Source organism: Gymnoscopelus microlampas (genome assembly GCF_963454915.1).
Source record: "Gymnoscopelus microlampas genome assembly, chromosome: 6".
Lineage (NCBI taxonomy): Eukaryota > Metazoa > Chordata > Actinopteri > Myctophiformes > Myctophidae > Gymnoscopelus > Gymnoscopelus microlampas.
Genome location: NC_139943.1, coordinates 54,319,375 through 54,344,209, shown reverse-complemented (window position 1 = coordinate 54,344,209; position 24,835 = coordinate 54,319,375). Strand labels below are relative to the sequence as shown.

At 42.7% G+C, this 24,835-nt stretch overlaps 1 protein-coding gene across 1 annotated transcript in view; it reads left to right on the top strand.

The window, feature by feature from the left end:
- The window catches only part of grm8b (glutamate receptor, metabotropic 8b), a gene marked incomplete at both ends in the record, with an annotated part of 492,451 nt that overhangs the window by 296,378 nt on the left and 171,238 nt on the right, over window positions 1-24,835 (top strand). The gene's annotated exons all lie outside the window — the stretch shown is intronic.

Here is a 24,835-nt window from a genome sequence, read left to right as displayed (position 1 = left end):
CACAGTACCAGTTCCCTCCAAATGAGAACACTTTGTGTTCCACTGCTACTGTAGCATGACCGAATGAAAATGGCCGTCCTTCCAGATGCCCCGCCCAGTACAACATTTCTCACGACAGCACCGCTTCAGATCAAAACCAGATTCTTTAAGTGTTGCTCTGTAAGAGTGGATTCTTATTGTTCACGTTACAACTTATATTGGTTCAGCGGCACAAACGTCACACTACGTTTGGCCAATCGACAAAGCCGATGGCGTTTGGTTTGACCAATCAAGGAAGACGATGGCTGTTGATCTTCCTGTTGATCTTCCCAAAAGAAACCTGGATCAGGTCACCTGCGGTTAATTAAACCCCCACACAGCTAGAAGTAGTGGTGTAAAGTAACTAAGTACATGTACTTAAGTACTGTAATTAAGTACACTTATGAGGTATTTGTACTTTACTTGATTATTTCGTATTTCCAATACTTTTACTTCTACTCCACTACATCTCAGAGGCAAATATTGTACTTTTACTTCATTACAATTATTTGAAAAATTTAGTTACTAGTTACTTTTCAGATGTAAATGATTTTGTTATGAAACATACATACCCACTTAGCCCTATTTCATACATAGGCTATTTGAAAATAGCCGATCTGCAAGCTCACAATGCGTCGCCATGCGTCGCATTTTGAGCTTGTAGATCTGCTATTTTCAAAGATGTAATACTTTTACTTTTGGTACTTTAAGTACATTTTGATACCAATACTTTTGTACTTTTACTCAAGTCAATTTTGAATTCTGGACTTGTAACAGTGTATTTCTATATTGCAGTATTGGTACTTTTACTTAAGTAAAAAAAAAAAGTAGTTTTTCCAACACTGCCCGCAGGCATACATAATACCAAATCGTTGCTGTCGGGCAGAAACCTCATATCTTCATATTTAAACTGTTTTTTTTGTGTAAATGAATGCCCTACTTGATCATACTGCAGCGTCACACAAAAGTATCAAAAGTAGCAGATGCTTTGCGCCGTGTTTCAAGCTTGCAGATCTGCTACTTTTGTTGTTTTTGAATTTTCTGAAGTTGCGGTTGTTTTGGACATAATGGAATCAGTTTACATAGATACGTCATAGACGACTGCCATCATAGACTGACCACATGATGTCACAGATCTGCATGAAGCCACGCCCTTATTACACCCTGTCTTGTTAACTGGTGAACCCAGCGAATCATTATATTTTTGTTAACAGACCCAAGGGGTCGGCCTTACATGAGGCTTTGTATCTGTTTTGTCCATACATGGTATGTCACTTTGTCCCCCGGCCCCAGCCAAAAAAGTCTGTCCCCCTTTACGTCATAGAAGGGACATAGAAGGGACACACGTCATGCGAAGCCCGGCCATTCAGATTTACACCACTAGGGGTCTAGCAGTACCAGGTCTCCTGGTTCTAGTTTTTTTATGTTCTTGGTCGTCATGGCTGCCAGTTCCCACCTGACGTCGTGTGGGAGTTCTGACTGCTCCAGACCATACTGAATAACCGCTAGCTTGCATAACGTCTTCATACTAGGACTGAAGTCTAAGATGTACAGGTCATCATCAAAGGCGATGATACGATCCCCCACAATGCAACAGCGCGGCCTACACACCGAACACGGGCCTTTCCCCTTGGGCTCAACCTTCTTCCAGGAGAAGGTCTCTGGACTGTATTTACACAGAACATTGAAGGTCCGGCCCCTGTTTGAGCCACCAAATATGTACAGCTCTCCATTGTAGGCAAAGGCTGAATGATTATTGCATGTTTCTGGAAGCAGCTGTCCAGAAGGTGTGTTCAGCCAGCAGTTGGTCTCTGTGTCAAACACTCTGATGAAGTTGCCCTGGACCCCTCCACGGCCAACTACAAACATCTTTGTCCCGATGATGGTAGTAGAGTGACGTAGTAAAGTTGACCGTGTGCCTCTGGTGTTAATTAAAGCCCAGACCATTGTGGTGGTGTTCAACTTGTACATGTCATTTGGTAACCAAAGCGTTTTGGTCTCTCCTCCATGGATAAACATTACCTTCCCCAAGACACAGGCTGAGTGGCCGAACCTCCCTTCTGGAACGGTCCCAGAAACCTCAGGCTTTACCCATCTGTTTGTGTGGACATCAAATGCATAAAGCACGTTGCAGAGAGACCACCCTCTGCGTGTCAAGCCTCCCCAGATGTAAACAATATCCTCTATCAGCACAGCTTTGTGGTCCCGGCGCATGGAGGGAACCTCAAGGTGACGTTCTCCTCTTCCAGGTGTCACAGGGGAAAACTTCAACCAGCGCAAAGACACAGTGTTGAATACATTCACATCAATCTGATCCATGTCAGTCTCACAGTACCAGTTCCCTCCAAATGAGAACACTTTGTGTTCCACTGCTACTGTAGCATGACCGAATGAAAATGGCCGTCCTTCCAGATGCCCCGCCCAGTACAACATTTCTCACGACAGCACCGCTTCAGATCAAAACCAGATTCTTTAAGTGTTGCTCTGTAAGAGTGGATTCCTATTGTTCACGTTACAACTTATATTGGTTCAGCGGCACAAACGTCACACTACGTTTGGCCAATCGACAAAGCCGATGGCGTTTGGTTCGACCAATCAAGGAAGACGATGGCTGTTGATCTTCCTGTTGATCTTCCCAAAAGAAACCTGGATCAGGATCACCTGCGGTTAATTAAACCCCCAAACAGCTAGAAGTAGTGGTGTAAAGTAACTAAGTACATGTACTTAAGTACTGTAATTAAGTACACTTATGAGTTATTTGTACTTTACTTGATTATTTCGTATTTCCAATACTTTTACTTCTACTCCACTACATCTCAGAGGCAAATATTGTACTTTTACTTCATTACAATTATTTGAAAACTTTAGTTACTAGTTACTTTTCAGATGTAAATGATTTTTTTATGAAACATACATACCCACTTAGCCCTATTTCATACATAGGCTATTTGAAAATAGCTGATCTACAAGCTCACAACGCGTCGCCATGCGTCACATTGTGAGCTTGTAGATCTGCTATTTTCAAAGATGTAATACTTTTACTTTTGGTACTTTAAGTACATTTTGATACCAATACTTTTGTACTTTTACTCAAGTCAATTTTGAATTCTGGACTTGTAACAGTGTATTTCTATATTGCAGTATTGGTACTTTTACTTAAGGAAAAAAAAAGTGCTTTTTCCAACACTGCCCGCAGGCATGCATATCAAATCGTTGCTGTCGGGCAGAAACCGCATATCTCCATATTTAAACTGTTTTTTTTTGTGTAAATGAATGCCCTACTTGATCATACTGCAGCGTCACACAAAAGTATCAAAAGTAGCGGATGCTTTGCGCCGTGTTTCAAGCTTGCAGATCTGCTACTTTTGCTGTTTTTGAATTTGAATCCTGAAAAGTAATGGTTGTTTTGGACATAATTGAGTCATTTTACATACATACGTCATAGACGACTGCCATCATAGACTGACCACATGATGTCACAGATCCGCATGAAGCCACGCCCTTATTACACCCTGTCCTGTTAACTGGTGAACCCAGCGAATCATTATACGTTTTAAATGAATTATGTTGTGGGCTTCTTTTCTTTTTTCTTTCTGTTCTTGGTCGTCATGGCTGCCAGTTCCCACCTGACGTTGTGTGGGAGTTCTGACTGCTCCAGACCATACTGAATAACCGCTAGCTTGCATAACGTCTTCATACTAGGACTGAAGTCTAAGATGTACAGGTCATCATCAAAGGCGATGATACGATCTCCCACAATGCAACAGCGCGGCCAAAACACCGAACACGGGCCTTTCCCCTTGGGCTCAACCTTATTCCAGGAGAGGGTCTCTGGACTGTATTTCCACAGAACATTGGAGGTCCGGTCCCTGTTTGAGCCACCAAATATGTACAGCTCTCCATTGTAGGCAAAGGCCGAATGATCATTCCATGTTTCTGGAGGCAGCTGTCCAGAAGGTGTGTTCAGCCAGCAGTTGGTCTCTGTGTCAAACACTCTGATGATGTTGCCCTGGACCCCTCCACGGCCAACTACAAACATCTTTGTCCCAATGATGGTAGTAGAGTGACGTAGTACAGATGGCGGTGTGCCTCTGGTGTTAATTAAAGCCCAGACCATTGTGGTGGTGTCCAACTTGTACATGTTATTTTTGTACGACTTAATTATGGTCCATCCTCCATGGATAAACATGACCTTCCCCAAGACACAGGCTGAGTGGCCTGACCTCTCTTCTGGAACGGTCCCAGAAACCTCAGGTTTTACCCATCTGTGTGTGTGGACATCAAATGCATAAAGCACATTGCAGTAAGACCCTCTGCGTATATGGCCTCCCCAGATGTAAACAATATCTTCTATCAGTACAGCTGTGTGGTCCCGGCGCCTGGAGGGAACCTCAAGTTGACGTTCTCCTCTTCCAGGTGTCACAGGGGAAAACTTCACCCAGCGCAAAGACACAGTGTTGAATACATTCACATCAATCTGATCCATGTCAGTCTCACAGTACCAGTTCCCTCCAAATGAGAACACTTTGTGTTCCACTGCTACAGCAGCATGACCGAATGAGAATCGCCGTCCTTCATGATGCCCCGCCCAGTACAACATTTCTCACGACAGCACCACTGGAGATCAAAACCAGATTCGTCAAGTGTTGCTCTGTAAGAGTGGATTCCTATTGTTCACGTCAAAACTTATATTGGTTCAGCGGCACGAACGTCACACTACCTTTGACCAATCGACAAAGCCGATGGCGTTTGGTTCGACCAATCAAGAAAGACGATGGCCGTTAATCTTCCTGTTGATCTTCCCAAAAGAAACCTGGAACAGGATCACCTGTGGTTAATTAAGCCCACATACAACTAGAATTAGTGGTGTAAAAGTAACTAAGTACATGTAGTACTGTAATTAAGTACACTTTTGAGGTATTTGTACTTTACTTGAGTATTTCAGATTTCCAATACTTTTACTTCTACTCCACTACATCTCAGAGGCAAATATTGTACTTTTACTTCATTATAATTATTTGAAAACTTTAGTTACTAGTTACTTTTCAGATGTAAATTATTTTATTATGAAACATCCAACCCACTTAGCCCTATTTTATACATAGGCTATTTGAGTTCTCAAATATGTAATACAAATATATAATACTTTCATTTTTGGTACTTTAAGTACATTTTGATACCAATACTTTTGTACTTTTACTCAAGTCAATTTTGAATTCTGGACTTGTACTTATAACAGAGTATTTCTATATTGCAGTATTGGTACTTTTACTTAAGGAAAAAAAAAGTGCTTTTTCCAACACTGCCCGCAGGCATGCATATCAAATCGTTGCTGTCGGGCAGAAACCTCATATCTCCATATTTAAACTGTTTTTTTTTGTGTAAATGAATGCCCTACTTGATCATACTGCAGCATCACACACAAAAGTATCAAAGCTACAGTAGCAGATGCTTTGCGCCGTGTTTCAAGCTTGCAGATCTGCTACTTTTGCTGTTTTTGAATTTGAATCCTGAAAAGTAACGGTTGTTTTGGACATAATGGAGTCATTTTACATAGATACGTCATAGACGACTGCCATCATAGACTGACCACATGATGTCACAGATCTGCATGAAGCCACGCCCTTATTACACCCTGTCTTGTTAACTGGTGAACCCAGCGAATCATTATATTTTTGTTGCCAGACCCAAGGGGTCGGGCATACATGAGGCTTTGTATCTGTTTTGTCCATACATGGTATGTCACTTTGTCCCCCGGCCCCAGCCAAAAAAGGCTGTCCCCCTTTCGTCATAGAAGGGACATAGAAGGGACACACGTCATGCGAAGCCCGGCTATTCAGATTTTAACCACTAGGGGTCTGGCAGTACCAGGTCTCCTGGTTCTAGTTTAAATTAATTATTAAGTGGGCTTCTTTTCTTTTTTCTTTATGTTCTTGGTCGTCATGGCTGCCAGTTCCCACCTGACGTCTTGTGGGAGTTCTGACTGCTCCAGACCATACTGAATAACCGCTAGCTTGCATAACGTCTTCATACTAGGACTGAAGTCTAAGATGTACAGGTCATCATCAAAGGCGATGATACGATCCCCCACAATGCAACAGCGCGGCCTACACACCGAACACAGGCCTTTCCCCTTGGCCTCAACATTCTTCCAGGAGAAGGTCTCTGGACTATATTTCCACAGAACATTGAAGGTCCGGCCCCTGTTTGAGCCTTCAAGTATGTACAGCTCTCCATTGTAGGCAAAGGCTGAATGATTATTGCATGTTTCTGGAGGCAGCTGTACAGAAGGTGTGTTCAGCCAGCAGTTGGTCTCTGTTTCAAACACTCTGAAGATGTTGCCCTGGACCCCTCCACGGCCAACTACAAACATCTTTGTCCCGATGATGGTAGCAGAGTGACGTAGTACAGATGGCGGTGTGCCTCTGGTGTTAATTAAAGCCCAGACCATTGTGGTGGTGTCCAACTTGTACATGTCATTTAGGTACCAATGCGTTTTGGTCTCTCCTCCATGGATAAACATGACCATCCCCAAGACACAGGCTGAGTGGCCGGACCTCTCCCCTGGAACGGTCCCAGACACCTCAGGCTTTACCCATCTGTGTGTGTGGACATCAAATGCATAAAGAACATTGCAGAGAGACCACCCTCTGAATATCAAGCCTCCCCAGATGTAAACAATATCCTCTATCAGCACAGCTGTGTGGTCCCGGATCCTGGAGGGAACCTCAAGTTGGCGTTCTCCTCTTCCAGCTGTCACAGGGGGAACCTTCACCCAGCGCAAAGACACAGTGTTGAATACATTCACATCAATCTGATCCATGTCAGTCTCACAGTACCAGTTCCCTCCAAATGAGAACACTTTGTGTTCCACTGCTACTGCAGCATGACCGAATGAAAATCGCCGTCCTTCATGATGCCCCGCCCAGTACAACATTTCTCACGACAGCACCACTGCAGATCAAAACCAGATTATTTAATTGTTGCTCTGTAAGAGTGGATTCCTATTGTTCACGTTACAACTTATATTGGTTCAGCGGCACAAACGTCACGCTACGTTTGGCCAATCGACAAAGCCGATGGCGTTTGGTTCGACCAATCAAGGAAGACGATGGCTGTTGATCTTCCTGTTATCTTCCCAAAAGAAACCTGGATCAGGATCACCTGCGGTTAATTAAACCCCCACACAGCTAGAAGTAGTGGTGTAAAGTAACTAAGTACATGCACTTAAGTACTGTAATTAAGTACACTTATGAGGTATTTGTACTTTACTTGATTATTTCGTATTTCCAATACTTTTACTTCTACTCCACTACATCTCAGAGGCAAATATTGTACTTTTACTTCATTACAATTATTTGAAAACTTTAGTTACTAGTTACTTTTCAGATGTAAATGATTTTGTTATGAAACATACATACCCACTTAGCCCTATTTTATACATAGGCTATTTGAAAATAGCCGATCTACAAGCTCACAACGCGTCGCCATGCGTCACATTGTGAGCTTGTAGATCTGCTATTTTCAAAGATATAATACTTTTACTTTTGGTACTTTAAGTACATTTTGATACCAATACTTTTGTACTTTTACTCAATTCAATTTTGAATTCTGGACTTGTAACAGTGTATTTCTATATTGCAGTATGGGTACATTTACTTAAGGAAAAAAAAAGTGCTTTTTCCAACACTGCCCGCAGGCATGCATTTCAAATCGTTGCTGTCGGGCAGAAACCGCATATCTCCATATTTAAACTGTTTTTTGTTGTGTAAATGAATGCCCTACTTGATCATACTGCAGCGTCACACAAAAGTATCAAAAGTAGCAGATGCTTTGCGCCGTGTTTCAAGCTTGCAGATCTGCTACTTTTGCTGTTTTTGAATTTGAATCCTGAAAAGTAATGGTTGTTTTGGACATAATGGAGTCATTTTACATACATACGTCATAGACGACTGCCATCATAGACTGACCACATGATGTCACAGATCCGCATGAAGCCACGCCCTTATTACACCCTGTCCTGTTAACTGGTGAACCCAACGAATCATTATACGTTTTAAATGAATTATTTTGTGGTCTTCTTTTCTTTTTTCTTTCTGTTCTTGGTCGTCATGGCTGCCAGTTCCCACCTGACGTCGTGTGGGAGTTCTGACTGCTCCAGACCATACTGAATAACCGCTAGCTTGCATAACGTCTTCATACTAGGACTGAAGTCTAAGATGTACAGGTCATCCTCAAAGGCGATGATACGATCTCCCACAATGCAACAGCGCGGCCAAAACATCGAACACGGGTCTTTCCCCTTGGGCTCAACCTTCTTCCAGGAGAAGGTCTCTGGACTGTATTTCCACAGAACATTGAAGGTCCGGTCCCTGTTTGAGCTAAATATGTACAGCTCTCCATGGTAGGCAAAGGCTGAATGATCATTGCATGTTTCTGGAAGCAGCTGTCCAGAAGGTGTGTTCAGCCAGCAGTTGGTCTCTGTGTCAAACACTCTGATGATGTTGCCCTGGACCCCTCCGCGGCCAACTACAAACATCTTTGTCCCTATGATGGTAGCAGATTGACGTATTAAAGATGGCGGTGTGACTCTGGTGTTAATTAAAGCCCAGACCATTGTGGTGGTGTCCAACTTGTACATGTAATTTGGGGTCTCTCCTCTATGGATAAACATGACCTTCCCCAAGTCACAGGCTGAGTGGCCTGACCTCCCTTCTGGAACGGTCCCATAAACCTCAGGCTTTACCCATCTGTGTGTGTGGACATCAAATGCATAAAGTACATTGCAGTGAGACCACCCTCTCCCTCTGCGTGTCAAGCCTCCCCAGATGTAAACAATATCCTCTATCAGTACAGCTGTGTGGTCCCGGCGCCTGGAGGGAACCTCAAGGTGACGTTCTCCTCTTCCAGGTGTCACAGGGGAAAACTTCACCCAGCGCAAAGACACAGTGTTGAATACATTCACATCAATCTGATCCATGTCAGTCTCAGTCTCACAGTACCAGTTTCCTCCAAATGAGAACACTTTGTGTTCCACTGATACAGCAGCATGACCGAATGAAAATCGCCGTCCTTCCAGATGCACCGCCCAGTACAACATTTCTCACGACAGTACCACTGCAGATCAAAACCAGATTCCTTAAGTGTTGCTCTGTAAGAGTGGATGATTGTTCACGTTACAACTTATATTGTTTCAGCGGCACAAACGTCACACTACCTTTGGCCAATCGACAAAGCCGATGGCGTTTGGTTCGACCAATCAAGGAAGACGATGGCCGTTGATCTTCCTGCTGATCTTCCTGTTGATCTTCCTAAAAGAAACCTGAATCAGGATCACCTGCGGTTAATTAAAACCACACACAACTAGAAGTAGTGGTGTAAAGTAACTAAGTACATGTACTTAAGTACTGTAATTAAATACACTTTTGAGGTATTTGTACTTTACTTGAGTATTTCCGGTTTCCAATGATTTTACTTCTACTCCACTACATCTCAGAGGCAAATATTGTACTTTTACATCATTACAATTATTTGAAAACTTTAATTACTAGTTACTTTTCAGATGTAAATTATTTTATTATGAAACATACATACCCACTTAGCCCTATTTTATACATAGGCTATTTGAGTTTTCAAATATGTAATACAAATATGTAATACTTTTATTTTTGGTACTTTAAGTACATTTTGATACCAATACTTTTGTACTTTTACTCAAGTCAATTTTGAATTCTGGACTTGTACTTGTAACAGAGTATTTTCATATTGCAGTATTGGTACTTTTACTTAAGGAAAAAAAAATACTTTTTCCAAGACTGCCCGCAGGCATGCATATCAAATCGTTGCTGTCGGGCAGAAACCGCATATCTCCATATTTAAACTGTTTTTTTGTGTAAATGAATGCCCTACTTGATCATACTGCAGCGTCACACAAAAGTATCAAAAGTAGCAGATGCTTTGCGCCGTGTTTCAAGCTTGCAGATCTGCTACTTTTGCTGTTTTTGAATTTGAATCCTGAAAAGTAATGGTTGTTTTGGACATAATGGAGTCATTTTACATACATACGTCATAGACGACTGCCATCATAGACTGACCACATGATGTCACAGATCCGCATGAAGCCACGCCCTTATTACACCCTGTTCTGTTAACTGGTGAACCCAGCGAATCATTATACGTTTTAAATGAATTATTTTGTGGGCTTCTTTGCTTTTTTCTTTCTGTTCTTGGTCGTCATGGCTGCCAGTTCCCACCTGACGTCGTGTGGGAGTTCTGACTGCTCCAGACCATACTGAATAACCGCTAGCTTGCATAACGTCTTCATACTAGGACTGAAGTCTAAGATGTACAGGTCATCCTCAAAGGCGATGATACGATCTCCCACAATGCAACAGCGCGGCCAAAACATCGAACACGGGTCTTTCCCCTTGGGCTCAACCTTCTTCCAGGAGAAGGTCTCTGGACTGTATTTCCACAGAACATTGAAGGTCCGGTCCCTGTTTGAGCTAAATATGTACAGCTCTCCATGGTAGGCAAAGGCTGAATGATCATTGCATGTTTCTGGAAGCAGCTGTCCAGAAGGTGTGTTCAGCCAGCAGTTGGTCTCTGTGTCAAACACTCTGATGATGTTGCCCTGGACCCCTCCGCGGCCAACTACAAACATCTTTGTCCCTATGATGGTAGCAGATTGACGTATTAAAGATGGCGGTGTGACTCTGGTGTTAATTAAAGCCCAGACCATTGTGGTGGTGTCCAACTTGTACATGTAATTTGGGGTCTCTCCTCTATGGATAAACATGACCTTCCCCAAGTCACAGGCTGAGTGGCCTGACCTCCCTTCTGGAACGGTCCCATAAACCTCAGGCTTTACCCATCTGTGTGTGTGGACATCAAATGCATAAAGTACATTGCAGTGAGACCACCCTCTCCCTCTGCGTGTCAAGCCTCCCCAGATGTAAACAATATCCTCTATCAGTACAGCTGTGTGGTCCCGGCGCCTGGAGGGAACCTCAAGGTGACGTTCTCCTCTTCCAGGTGTCACAGGGGAAAACTTCACCCAGCGCAAAGACACAGTGTTGAATACATTCACATCAATCTGGTCCATGTCAGTCTCACAGTACCAGTTCCCTCCAAATGAGAACACTTTGTGTTCCACTGATACAGCAGCATGACCGAATGAAAATGGCCGTCCTTCCAGATGCCCCACCCAGCACAACATTTCTCACGACAGCACCGCTGCAGATCAAAACCAGATTATTTAAGTGTTGCTCTGTAAGAGTGGATTCCTATTGTTCACGTTACAACTTATATTGGTTCAGCGGCACAAACGTCACGCTACGTTTGGCCAATCGACAAAGCCAATGGCGTTTGGTTCGACCAATCAAGGAAGACGATGGCTGTTGATCTTCCTGTTGATCTTCCCAAAAGAAACCTGGATCAGGATCACCTGCGGTTAATTAAACCCCCACACAGCTAGAAGTAGTGGTGTAAAGTAACTAAGTACATGCACTTAAGTACTGTAATTAAGTACACTTATGAGGTATTTGTACTTTACTTGATTATTTCGTATTTCCAATACTTTTACTTCTACTCCACTACATCTCAGAGGCAAATATTGTACTTTTACTTCATTACAATTATTTGAAAACTTTAGTTACTAGTTACTTTTCAGATGTAAATGATTTTGTTATGAAACATACATACCCACTTAGCCCTATTTTATACATAGGCTATTTGAAAATAGCCGATCTACAAGCTCACAACGCGTCGCCATGCGTCACATTGTGAGCTTGTAGATCTGCTATTTTCAAAGATGTAATACTTTTACTTTTGGTACTTTAAGTACATTTTGATACCAATACTTTTGTACTTTTACTCAATTCAATTTTGAATTCTGGACTTGTAACAGTGTATTTCTATATTGCAGTATGGGTACATTTACTTAAGGAAAAAAAAAAGTGCTTTTTCCAACACTGCCCGCAGGCATGCATTTCAAATCGTTGCTGTCGGGCAGAAACCGCATATCTCCATATTTAAACTGTTTTTTTTTGTGTAAATGAATGCCCTACTTGATCATACTGCAGCGTCACACAAAAGTATCAAAAGTAGCAGATGCTTTGCGTCGTGTTTCAAGCTTGCAGATCTGCTACTTTTGCTGTTTTTGAATTTGAATCCTGAAAAGTAATGGTTGTTTTGGACATAATGGAGTCATTTTACATACATACGTCATAGACGACTGCCATCATAGACTGACCACATGATGTCACAGATCCGCATGAAGCCACGCCCTTATTACACCCTGTCCTGTTAACTGGTGAACCCAGCGAATCATTATACGTTTTAAATGAATTATTTTGTGGTCTTCTTTTCTTTTTTCTTTCTGTTCTTGGTCGTCATGGCTGCAAGTTCCCACCTGACGTCGTGTGGGAGTTCTGACTGCTCCAGACCATACTGAATAACCGCTAGCTTGCATAACGTCTTCATACTAGGACTGAAGTCTAAGATGTACAGGTCATCATCAAAGGCGATGATACGATCTCCCACAATGCAACAGCGCGGCCAAAACATCGAACACGGGTCTTTCCCCTTGGGTTCAACCTTCTTCCAGGAGAAGGTGTCTGGACTGTATTTACACAGAACATTGAAGGTCCGGCCCCTGTTTGAGCCACCAAATATGTACAGCTCTCCATTGTAGGCAAAGGCTGAATGATCATTGCATGTTTCTGGAAGCAGCTGTCCAGAAGGTGTGTTCAGCCAGCAGTTGGTCTCTGTGTCAAACACTCTGATGATGTTGCCCTGGACCCCTCCGCGGCCAAATACAAACATCTTTGTCCCGATGATGGTAGCAGAGTGACGTATTAAAGATGGCGGTGTGCCTCTGGTGTTAATTAAAGCCCAGAGCATTGTGGTGGTGTCCAACTTGTACATGTCATTTGGGTACCAATGAATTTTGGTCTCTCCTCCATGGATAAACATGACCTTGCCCAAGACACAGGCTGAGTGGCCTAACCTCCCTTCTGGAACGGTCCCAGAAACCTCAGGCTTTACCCATCTGTTTGTGTGGACATCAAATGCATAAAGCACATTGCAGTGAGACCACCCTCTGCATGTCAAGCCTCCCCAGATGTAAACAATATCCTCTATCAGCACAGCTGTGTGGTCCCGGCGCGACGAGGGAACCTCAAGGTAACGTTCTCCTCTTCCAGGTGTCACAGGGGGAAACTTCACCCAGCGCAAAGACACAGTGTTGAATACATTCACATCAATCTGATCCATGTCAGTCTCACAGTACCAGTTCCCTCCAAATGAGAACACTTTGTGTTCCACTGCTACAGCAGCATGACCGAATGAGAATCGCCGTCCTTCATGATGCCCCGCCCAGTACAACATTTCTCACGACAGCACCACTGGAGATCAAAACCAGATTCGTCAAGTGTTGCTCTGTAAGAGTGGATTCCTATTGTTCACGTCAAAACTTATATTGGTTCAGCGGCACGAACGTCACACTACCTTTGACCAATCGACAAAGCCGATGGCGTTTGGTTCGACCAATCAAGGAAGACGATGGCCGTTAATCTTCCTGTTGATCTTCCCAAAAGAAACCTGGAACAGGATCACCTGTGGTTAATTAAACCCACATATACAACTAGAATTAGTGGTGTAAAAGTAACTAAGTACATGTAGTACTGTAATTAAGTACACTTTTGAGGTATTTGTACTTTACTTGAGTATTTCAGATTTCCAATACTTTTACTTCTACTCCACTACATCTCAGAGGCAAATATTGTACTTTTACTTCATTATAATTATTTGAAAACTTTAGTTACTAGTTACTTTTCAGATGTAAATTATTTTATTATGAAACATACATACCCACTTAGCCCTATTTTATACATAGGCTATTTGAGTTTTCAAATATGTAATACAAATATATAATACTTTCATTTTTGGTACTTTAAGTACATTTTGATACCAATACTTTTGTACTTTTACTCAAGTCAATTTTGAATTCTGGACTTGTACTTGTAACAGAGTATTTCTATATTGCAGTATTGGTACTTTTACTTAAGGAAAAAAAAAGTGCTTTTTCCAACACTGCCCGCAGGCATGCATATCAAATCGTTGCTGTCGGGCAGAAACCTCATATCTCCATATTTAAACTGTTTTTTTGTGTAAATGAATGCCCTACTTGATCATACTGCAGCGTCACACAAAAGTATCAAAAGTAGCAGATGCTTTGCGCCGTGTTTCAAGCTTGCAGATCTGCTACTTTTGCTGTTTTTGAATTTGAATCCTGAAAAGTAACGGTTGTTTTGGACATAATGGAGTCATTTTACATAGATACGTCATAGACGACTGCCATCATAGACTGACCACATGATGTCACAGATCCGCATGAAGCCACGCCCTTATTACACCCTGTCTTGTTAACTGGTGAACCCAGCGAATCATTATATTTTTGTTAACAGACCCAAGGGGTCGGCCTTACATGAGGCTTTGTATCTGTTCTGTCCATACACGGTATGTCACTTTGTCCCCCGGCCCCAGCCAAAAAAAGTCTGTCCCCCTTTACGTCATAGAAGGGACATAGAAGGGACACACGTCATGCGAAGCCCGGCCATTCAGATTTCAACCACTAGGGGTCTAGCAGTACCAGGTCTCCTGGTTCTAGTTTCTTTATGTTCTTGGTCGTCATGGCTGCCAGTTCCCACCTGACGTCGTGTGGGAGTTCTGACTGCTCCAGACCATACTGAATAACCGCTAGCTTGCATAACGTCTTCATACTAGGACTGAAGTCTAAGATGTACAGGTCATCATCAAAGGCGATGATACGATCCCCCACAATGCAACAGCGCGGCCTACACACCGAACACGGGCCTTTCCCCTTGGGCTCAACCTTCTTCCAGGAGAAGGTGTCTGGACTGTATTTACACAGAACATTGAAGGTCCGGCCCCTGTTTGAGCCACCAAATATGTACAGCTCTCCATTGTAGGCAAAGGCTGAATGATCATTGCATGTTTCTGGAGGCAGCTGTACAGAAGGTGTGTTCAGCCAGGAGTTGGTATCTGTATCAAACACTATGATGATGTTGTCCTGGACCCCTCCACGGCCAACTACAAACATCTTTGTCCCGATGATGGTAGTAGAGTGACGTATTACAGATGGCGGTGTGCCTCTGGTGTTAATTAAAGCCCAGACCATTGTGGTGGTGTCCAACTTGTACATGTCATTTGGGTACCAATGCGTTTTAGTCTCTCCTCCATGGATAAACATGACCTTCCCCAAGACACAGGCTGAGTGGCCTAACCTCCCTTCTGGAATGGTCCCAGAAACCTCAGGCTTTACCCATCTGTGTGTGTGGACATCAAATGCATAAAGCACATTGCAGTGAGACCACCCTCCGCGTGTCAAGCCTCCCCAGATGTAAACAATATCTTCTATAAGTACAGCTGTGTGGTACCGGCGCCTGGAGGGAACCTCAAGGTGACGTTCTCCTCTTCCAGGTGTCACAGGGGAAAACTTCACCCAGCGCAAAGACACAGTGCTGAATACATTCACATCAATCTGATCCATGTCAGTCCCGCAGTACCAGTTCCCTCCAAATGAGAACACTTTGTGTTCCGCTGCTACTGCAGCATGACCGAATGAAAATGGCCGTCCTTCCAGATGCCCCGCCCAGTACAACATTTCTCACGACAGCACCGCTGCAGATTCTTTAAGTGTTGCTCTGTAAGAGTGGATTCCTATTGTTCATGTTACAACTTATATTGGTTCAGCGGCACCAACGTCACACTACGTTTGGCCAATCGACAAAGCCGATGGCGTTTGGTTCGACCAATCAAGGAAGACGATGGCCGTTGATCTTCCTGTTGATCTTCCTAAAAGAAACCTGGATCAGGATCACCTGCGGTTAATCAAAACCACACACAACTAGCAGTAGTGGTGTAAAGTAACTAAGTACATGTACTTAAGTACTGTTATTAAATATACTTTTGAGGTATTTGTACTTTACTTGAGTATTTCCGATTTCCAATGCTTTTACTTCTACTCCACTACATCTCTGAGGCAAATATTGTACTTTTACATCATTACAATTATTTGAAAACTTTAATTACTAGTTACTTTTCAGATGTAAATTATTTTATTATGAAACATACATACCCACTTACCCCTATTTTATACATAGGCTATTTGAGTTTTCAAATATGTAATACAAATATGTAATACTTTTATTTTTGGTACTTTAAGTACATTTTCATACCAATACTTTTGTACTTTTACTCAAGTAAATTATGAATTCTGGACTTGTACTTGTAACAGAGTATTTTCATATTGCAGTATTGGTACTTTTACTTAAGGAAAAAAGAAAAGTACTTTTTCCAAGATTGCCCGCAGGCATGCATATCAAATCGTTGCTGTCGGGCAGAAACCTCATATCTCCATATTTAAACTGTTTTTTTTTGTGTAAATGAATGCCCTACTTGATCATACTGCAGCGTCACACAAAAGTATCAAAAGTAGCAGATGCTTTGCGCCGTGTTTCTTTCTTTCCTTTATTTATTCAGGGGAGCCCACTGAGAGCAAGCTCTCTTTTTCAGGGACGCCCTGATAACAGCATAAAAAATACATACAGAATGAAAAACAACAACAAACATTTGAAACATATTACAATCATCACAGATGCAAATAAACAGTGTTACATGAAACAGGTACAGTTACTATGCAATGTGTCCTCGAGAAGTACCCTAAATGTCTCTATTGAGACCAATCGCTCCAGTTTCAGAGAGTCCTGAAGTTTGTTCCATTTGTGTGGAGCATAATACACAAAGGCAGTCTTTCCTTGTTCACTTTTCTTACGTGGACTGGTATATCTAATGTGGTTTTGTGAACGTGTTGAGTGTCCAGAAACCTTTGGTTCTAAGAGTGAAGATAGGTATAGAGGAAGCTTGCCACATAAGGCCTTATAAATAAAAAGAATACAATGTTGTTCTCTGCGTACTGCGAGAGATGACCAACCCACTTTATCATATAAAATACAGTGATGCGTGTGATAGTCATCACAAGTGATAAAACGTAGGGCACTGTGGTAGACTGCTTCAAGAGGCTTAAGTGTAGAGATTGAAGCATGCATGTATAGCACATCACCATAGTCAAACATAGACATTATGACAGATTGAATAACAGTTTTTCTGCTGGAAAGAGAAAAACAGGATCTGTTTCTGTAGAGGAACCTAATTTGCCCTATTAGTTTTTTCGTTAGGTTCTCCACATGAATCTTAAAAGATAGCTTAGTATCTATCCAAATGCCCAAGTATTTATAAGATGAGACCAGTTCAATTTGCTCACCTTTAAGAGTGTAAACACCAGTAGAGGGATTTGTGTTTGGAGATCTGGTAAATACCATGCATTTTGTTTTGTTAGCATTCAGGACAAGCTTAAGTTGAATTAGAGCTCTTTGAAACCTGTTGAAAGCAGTCTGCACATTTGCAGTGGCCATTTCAAGTGTTGGGCCAATGCTGTATAAAATTGTGTCGTCCGCATACAAATGGACATCCCATTGCGGGGAGGGGAGTGTAATATTATTGATATAGAGGGTGAACAACAGGGGCCCCAAAATTGAACCCTGGGGGACACCTTTACCAACAGATAGAGGACTCGATTTAAAACCATCAGCTACCACAGCTTGTGTTCTATCCGTCAGATAATTAGAAAACCATCTGACAGATAGATCATCCAATCCAATGGAGGATAGTTTATGTAATAAAATAGGATGATCCACGGTGTCAAATGCTTTGGAGAGATCTATAAAAATGGCTGCACAGTGTTGGTGATTATCCAGACCGGTTATTATATTGTTTGTGACAAGAGTTGCAGCTGTCATAGTGCTGTGACCTGGTCTAAAACCTGACTGTTGAGATTGGAGTATGTTATGTGTGTTTAGGAATGCACGTAGCTGTGAACTGACTAGTGACTCTAGGATCTTGGCTAGACAGCATAATTTTGATATTGGCCGATAGTTATTTAAGTCTGATTGGTCACCACCCTTGTGTAGTGGTATGACCTGTGCATCTTTCCAAATAGCGGGAATTAAGCCTGATGTAAGTGTTAAATTAAAAATATGTGCAAGTGGTGCAGCAATTAAACGTGCACTAAGGTGCAGCAGATATGGGCTCAGATCATCTGCACCCTTTGATTTTTTTAGTGCATATTTGTCTAAGTGCAATTAAAACCTCAGAATGAGTTATTGGTCTAAAAGTAAAACATGGGGGGGACGGGTCGAGTGAGTTATCAGTGAATGATTCACCACCATGATCTGGCAACGCAGTATTGACAGACTGTCTGTCAAATAAATGACCAGCTAAAATAAAATGATTGTTAAAAGCATCACAAATGTCTGGTTTATTTAAAACAACCCCATTTTCGCTATTAATTTGTGACGGGAGAGAGGAGGCTGGCCTAGCTTTTAAGGACTTCACGACCTTCCAAAAACTGGCCGCGTTACCTTGTGTCATAGCAAAACTGGATAAATAAAAATCTGCTTTTGCCTTTCTAACCATAATGATGGCTTTGTTTCTCAGTGTCTTAAATAATGACCAGTCTGCTGGTGTGCCAGAACTTCTGGCCTTTCACCAGAACACATCTCTGTGGCGGAGGGCCATTTTGAGCTTCTGATCTGCTACTTTTGCTGTTTTTGAATTTGAATCCTGAAAAGTAATGGTTGTTTTGGACATAATGGAGTAATTTTACATATATACGTCATAGACGACTGCAATCATAGACTGACCACATGATGTCACAGATCCGCATGAAGCCACGCCCTTATTATACCCTGTCTTGTTAACTGGTGAACCCAGCGAATCATTATATTTTTGTTAACAGACCCAAGGGGTCGGCCTTACATGAGGCTTTGTATCTGTTTTGTCCATACATGGTATGTCACTTTGTCCCCCGGCCCCAGCCAAAAAAAGTCTGTCCCCTTTTACGTCATAGAAGGGACATAGAAGGGACACACGTCATGCAAAGCCCGGCCATTCAGATTTCAATCACTAGGGGTCTGGCAGTACCAGGTCTCCTGGTTCTAGTTTAAATTAATTATTTGGTGGGCTTCTTTTCTTTTTTCTTTATGTTCTTGGTCGTCATGGCTGCCAGTTCCCACCTGACGTCGTGTGGGAGTTCTGACTGCTCCAGACCATACTGAATAACCGCTAGCTTGCATAACGTCTTCATACTAGGACTGAAGTCTAAGATGTACAGGTCATCATCAAAGGCGATGATACGATCTCCCACAATGCAACAGCTCGGCCAAAACATCGAACACGGGCCTTTCCCCTTGGGCTCAACCTTCTTCCAGGAGAAGGTCTCTGGACTGTATTTGCACAGAACATTGAAGGTCCGGCCCCTGTTTGAGCCACCAAATATGTACAGCTCTCCATTGTAGGCAAAGGCTGAATGATTATTGCATGTTTCTGAAGGCAGCTGTACAGAAGGTGTGTTCAGCCAGCAGTTGGTCTCTGTGTCAAACACTCTGATGATGTTGCCCTGGACCCCTCCGCGGCCAACTACAAACATCTTTGTCCCGATGATGGTAGCAGAGTGACGTATTAAAGATGGCGGTGTGCCTCTGGTGTTAATGAAAGCCCAGACCATTGTGGTGGTGTCCAACTTGTACATGTCATTTGGGTACCAATGCGTTTTGGTCTCTCCTCCATGGATAAACATGACCATCCCCAAGACACAGGCTGATTGGCAGATCCTCGCTCCTGGAACGGTCCCAAAAACCTCAGGCTTTACCCATCTGTGTGTGTGGACATCAAATGCATAAAGCACATTGCAGAGAGACCACCCTCTGAATATCAAGCCTCCCCAGATGTAAACAATATCCTCTATCAGTACAGCTGTGTGGTCCCGGCGCCTGGAGGGAACCTCAAGTTGGCGTTCTCCTCTTCCAGCTGTCACAGGGGAAAACTTCACCCAGCGCAAAGACACAGTGTTGAATACATTCACATCAATCTGATCCATGTCAGTCTCACAGTACCAGTTCCCTCCAAATGAGAACACTTTGTGTTCCACTGCTACAGCAGCATGACCGAATGAAAATCGCCGTCCTTCATGATGCCCCACCCAGTACAACATTTCTCACGACAGCACCACCGGAGATCAAGTGTTGCTCTGTACAGTAAGAGTGGATTCTTATTGTTCACGTCACAACTTATATTGGTTCAGCGGCACAAACGTCACACTACGTTTGGCCAATCGACAAAGCCAATGGCGTTTGGTTCGACCAATCAAGGAAGACGATGGCTGTTGATCTTCCTAAAAGAAACCTGGATCAGGATCGCTTGCGGCTAATTAAACCCACACACAACTAGAAGTAGTGGTGTAAAGTAACTAAGTACATGTACTTAAGTATTGTAATTAAATACACTTTTGAGGTATTTGTACTTTACTTGAGTATTTCCTATTTCCAATACTTTTACTTCTACTCCACTACATCTCAGAGGCAAATATTGTACTTTTACATCATTACAATTATTTGAAAACTTTAATTACTAGTTACTTTTCAGATGTAAATTATTTTATTATGAAACATACATACCCACTTAGCCCTATTTTATACATAGGCTATTTGAGTTTTCAAATATTTAATACAAATATGTAATACTTTTATTTTTGGTACTTTAAGTACATTTTGATACCAATACTTTTGTACTTTTACTCAAGTCAATTTTGAATTCTGGACTTGTACTTGTAACAGAGTATTTTCATATTGCAGTATTGGTACTTTTACTTAACGGGAAAAAAAATACTTTTTCCAAGACTGCCCGCAGGCATGCATATCAAATCGTTGCTGTCGGGCAGAAACCGCATATCTCCATATTTAAACTGTTTTTTTTTGTGTAAATGAATGCCCTACTTGATCATACTGCAGCGTCACACAAAAGTATCAAAAGTAGCAGATGCTTTGCGCCGTGTTTCAAGCTTGCAGATCTGCTACTTTTGCTGTTTTTGAATTTGAATCCTGAAAAGTAATGGTTTCTTTGGACATAATGGAGTCATTTTACATACATACGTCATAGACGACTGCCATCATAGACTGACCACATGATGTCACAGATCCGCATGAAGCCACGCCCTTATTACACCCTGTCTTGTTAACTGGTGAACCCAGCGAATCATTATATTTTTGTTGCCAGACCCAAGGGGTCGGCCTTACATGAGGCTTTGTATCTGTTTTGTCCATACATGGTATGTCACTTTGTCCCCCGGCCCCAGCCAAAAAAGTCTGTCCCCCTTTCGTCATAGAAGGGACATAGAAGGGACACACGTCATGCGAAGCCCGGCCATTCAGATTTCAACCACTAGGGGTCTGGCAGTACCAGGTCTCCTGGTTCTAGTTTAAATTAATTATTTGGTGGGCTTCTTTTCTTTTTTTCTTTATGTTCTTGGTCGTCATGGCTGCCAGTTCCCACCTGACGTCGTGTGGGAGTTCTGACTGCTCCAGACCATACTGAATAACCGCTAGCTTGCATAACGTCTTCATACTAGGACTGAAGTCTAAGATGTACAGGTCATCATCAAAGGCGATGATACGATCCCCCACAATGCAACAGCGCGGCCTACACACCGAACACGGGCCTTTCCCCTTGGGCTCAACCTTCTTCCAGGAGAAGGTCTCTGGACTGTATTTACACAGAACATTGAAGGTCCGGCCCCTGTTTGAGCCACCAAATATGTACAGCTCTCCATTGTAGGCAAAGGCTGAATGATTATTGCATGTTTCTGAAGGCAGCTGTACAGAAGGTGTGTTCAGCCAGCAGTTGGTCTCTGTGTCAAACACTCTGATGATGTTGCCCTGGACCCCTCCGCGGCCAACTACAAACATCTTTGTCCCGATGATGGTAGCAGAGTGACGTATTAAAGATGGCGGTGTGCCTCTGGTGTTAATGAAAGCCCAGACCATTGTGTTGGTGTCCAACTTGTACATGTCATTTGGGTACCAATGCGTTTTGGTCTCTCCTCCATGGATAAACATGACCATCCCCAAGACACAGGCTGATTGGCAGATCCTCGCTCCTGGAACGGTCCCAAAAACCTCAGGCTTTACCCATCTGTGTGTGTGGACATCAAATGCATAAAGCACATTGCAGAGAGACCACCCTCTGAATATCAAGCCTCCCCAGATGTAAACAATATCCTCTATCAGTACAGCTGTGTGGTCCCGGCGCCTGGAGGGAACCTCAAGTTGGCGTTCTCCTCTTCCAGCTGTTAGAGGGGAAAACTTCACCCAGCGCAAAGACACAGTGTTGAATACATTCACATCAATCTGATCCATGTCAGTCTCACAGTACCAGTTCCCTCCAAATGAGAACACTTTGTGTTCCACTGCTACAGCAGCATGACCGAATGAAAATCGCCGTCCTTCATGATGCCCCACCCAGTACAACATTTCTCACGACAGCACCACTGGAGATCAAGTGTTGCTCTGTACAGTAAGAGTGGATTCTTATTGTTCACGTCACAACTTATATTGGTTCAGCGGCACAAACGTCACACTACGTTTGGCCAATCGACAAAGCCAATGGCGTTTGGTTCGACCAATCAAGGAAGACGATGGCTGTTGATCTTCCTAAAAGAAACCTGGATCAGGATCGCTTGCGGCTAATTAAACCCACACACAACTAGAAGTAGTGGTGTAAAGTAACTAAGTACATGTACTTAAGTATTGTAATTAAATACACTTTTGAGGTATTTGTACTTTACTTGAGTATTTCCTATTTCCAATACTTTTACTTCTACTCCACTACATCTCAGAGGCAAATATTGTACTTTTACATCATTACAATTATTTGAAAACTTTAATTACTAGTTACTTTTCAGATGTAAATTATTTTATTATGAAACATACATACCCACTTAGCCCTATTTTATACATAGGCTATTTGAGTTTTCAAATATTTAATACAAATATGTAATACTTTTATTTTTGGTACTTTAAGTACATTTTGATACCAATACTTTTGTACTTTTACTCAAGTCAATTTTGAATTCTGGACTTGTACTTATAACAGAGTATTTTCATATTGCAGTATTGGTACTTTTACTTAAGGAAAAAAGAAAAGTACCTTTTCCAAGACTGCCCACAGGCATGCATATCAAATCGTTGCTGTCGGGCAGAAACCTCATATCTCCATATTTAAACTGTTTTTTTGTGTAAATGAATGCCCTACTTGATCATACTGCAGCGTCACACAAAAGTATCAAAAGTAGCAGATGCTTTGCGTCGTGTTTCAAGCTTGCAGATCTGCTACTTTTGCTGGTTTTGAATTTGAATCCTGAAAAGTAATGGTTGTTTTGGACATAATGGAGTCATTTTATATAGATACGTCATAGACGACTGCCATCATAGACTGACCACATGATGTCACAGATCCGCATGAAGCCACGCCCTTATTACACCCTGTCTTGTTAACTGGTGAACCCAGCAAATCATTATACGTTTTAAATTAATTATTTAGTGGGCTTCTTTTCTTTTTTCTTTATGTTCTTGGTCGTCATGGCTGCCAGTTCCCACCTGACGTCGTGTGGGAGTTCTGACTGCTCCAGACCATACTGAATAACCGATAGCTTGCATAACGTCTTCATACTAGGACTGAAGTCTAAGATGTACAGGTCATCATCAAAGGCGATGATACGATCTCCCACAATGCAACAGCGCGGCCAAAACATCGAACACGGGTCTTTCCCCTTGGGCTCAACCTTCTTCCAGGAGAAGGTCTCTGGACTGTATTTCCACAGAACATTGAAGGTCCGGTCCCTGTTTGAGCTAAATATGTACAGCTCTCCATTGTAGGCAAAGGCTGAATGATCATTCCATGTTTCTGGAAGCAGCTGTCCAGAAGGTGTGTTCAGCCAGCAGTTGGTCTCTGTGTCAAACACTCTGATGATGTTGCCCTGGACCCCTCCGCGGCCAACTACAAACATCTTTGTCCCGATGATGGTAGCAGATTGACGTATTAAAGATGGCGGTGTGCCTCTGGTGTTAATTAAAGCCCAGACCATTGTGGTGGTGTCCAACTTGTACATGTCATTTGGGGTCTCTCCTCTATGGATAAACATGACCTTCCCCAAGTCACAGGCTGAGTGGCCTGACCTCCCTTCTGGAACGGTCCCATAAACCTCAGGCTTTACCCATCTGTGTGTGTGGACATCAAATGCATAAAGTACATTGCAGTGACACCACCCTCTCCCTCTGCGTATCAAGCCTCCCCAGATGTAAACAATATCCTCTATCAGTACAGCTGTGTGGTCCCGGCGCCTGGAGGGAACCTCAAGGTGACGTTCTCCTCTTCCAGGTGTCACAGGGGAAAACTTCACCCAGCGCAAAGACACAGTGTTGAATACATTCACATCAATCTGGTCCATGTCAGTCTCACAGTACCAGTTCCCTCCAAATGAGAACACTTTGTGTTCCACTGCTACAGCAGCATGACCGAATGAAAATGGCCGTCCTTCCAGATGCCCCACCCAGCACAACATTTCTCACGACAGCACCGCTGCAAATCAAAACCAGATTATTTAAGTGTTGCTCTGTAAGAGTGGATTCCTATTGTTCACGTTACAACTTATATTGGTTCAGCGGCACAAACGTCACGCTACGTTTGGCCAATCGACAAAGCCGATGGCGTTTGGTTCAACCAATCAAGGAAGACGATGGCTGTTGATCTTTCTGTTGATCTTCCCAAAAGAAACCTGGATCAGGATCACCTGCGGTTAATTAAACCCCCACACAGCTAGAAGTAGTGGTGTAAAGTAACT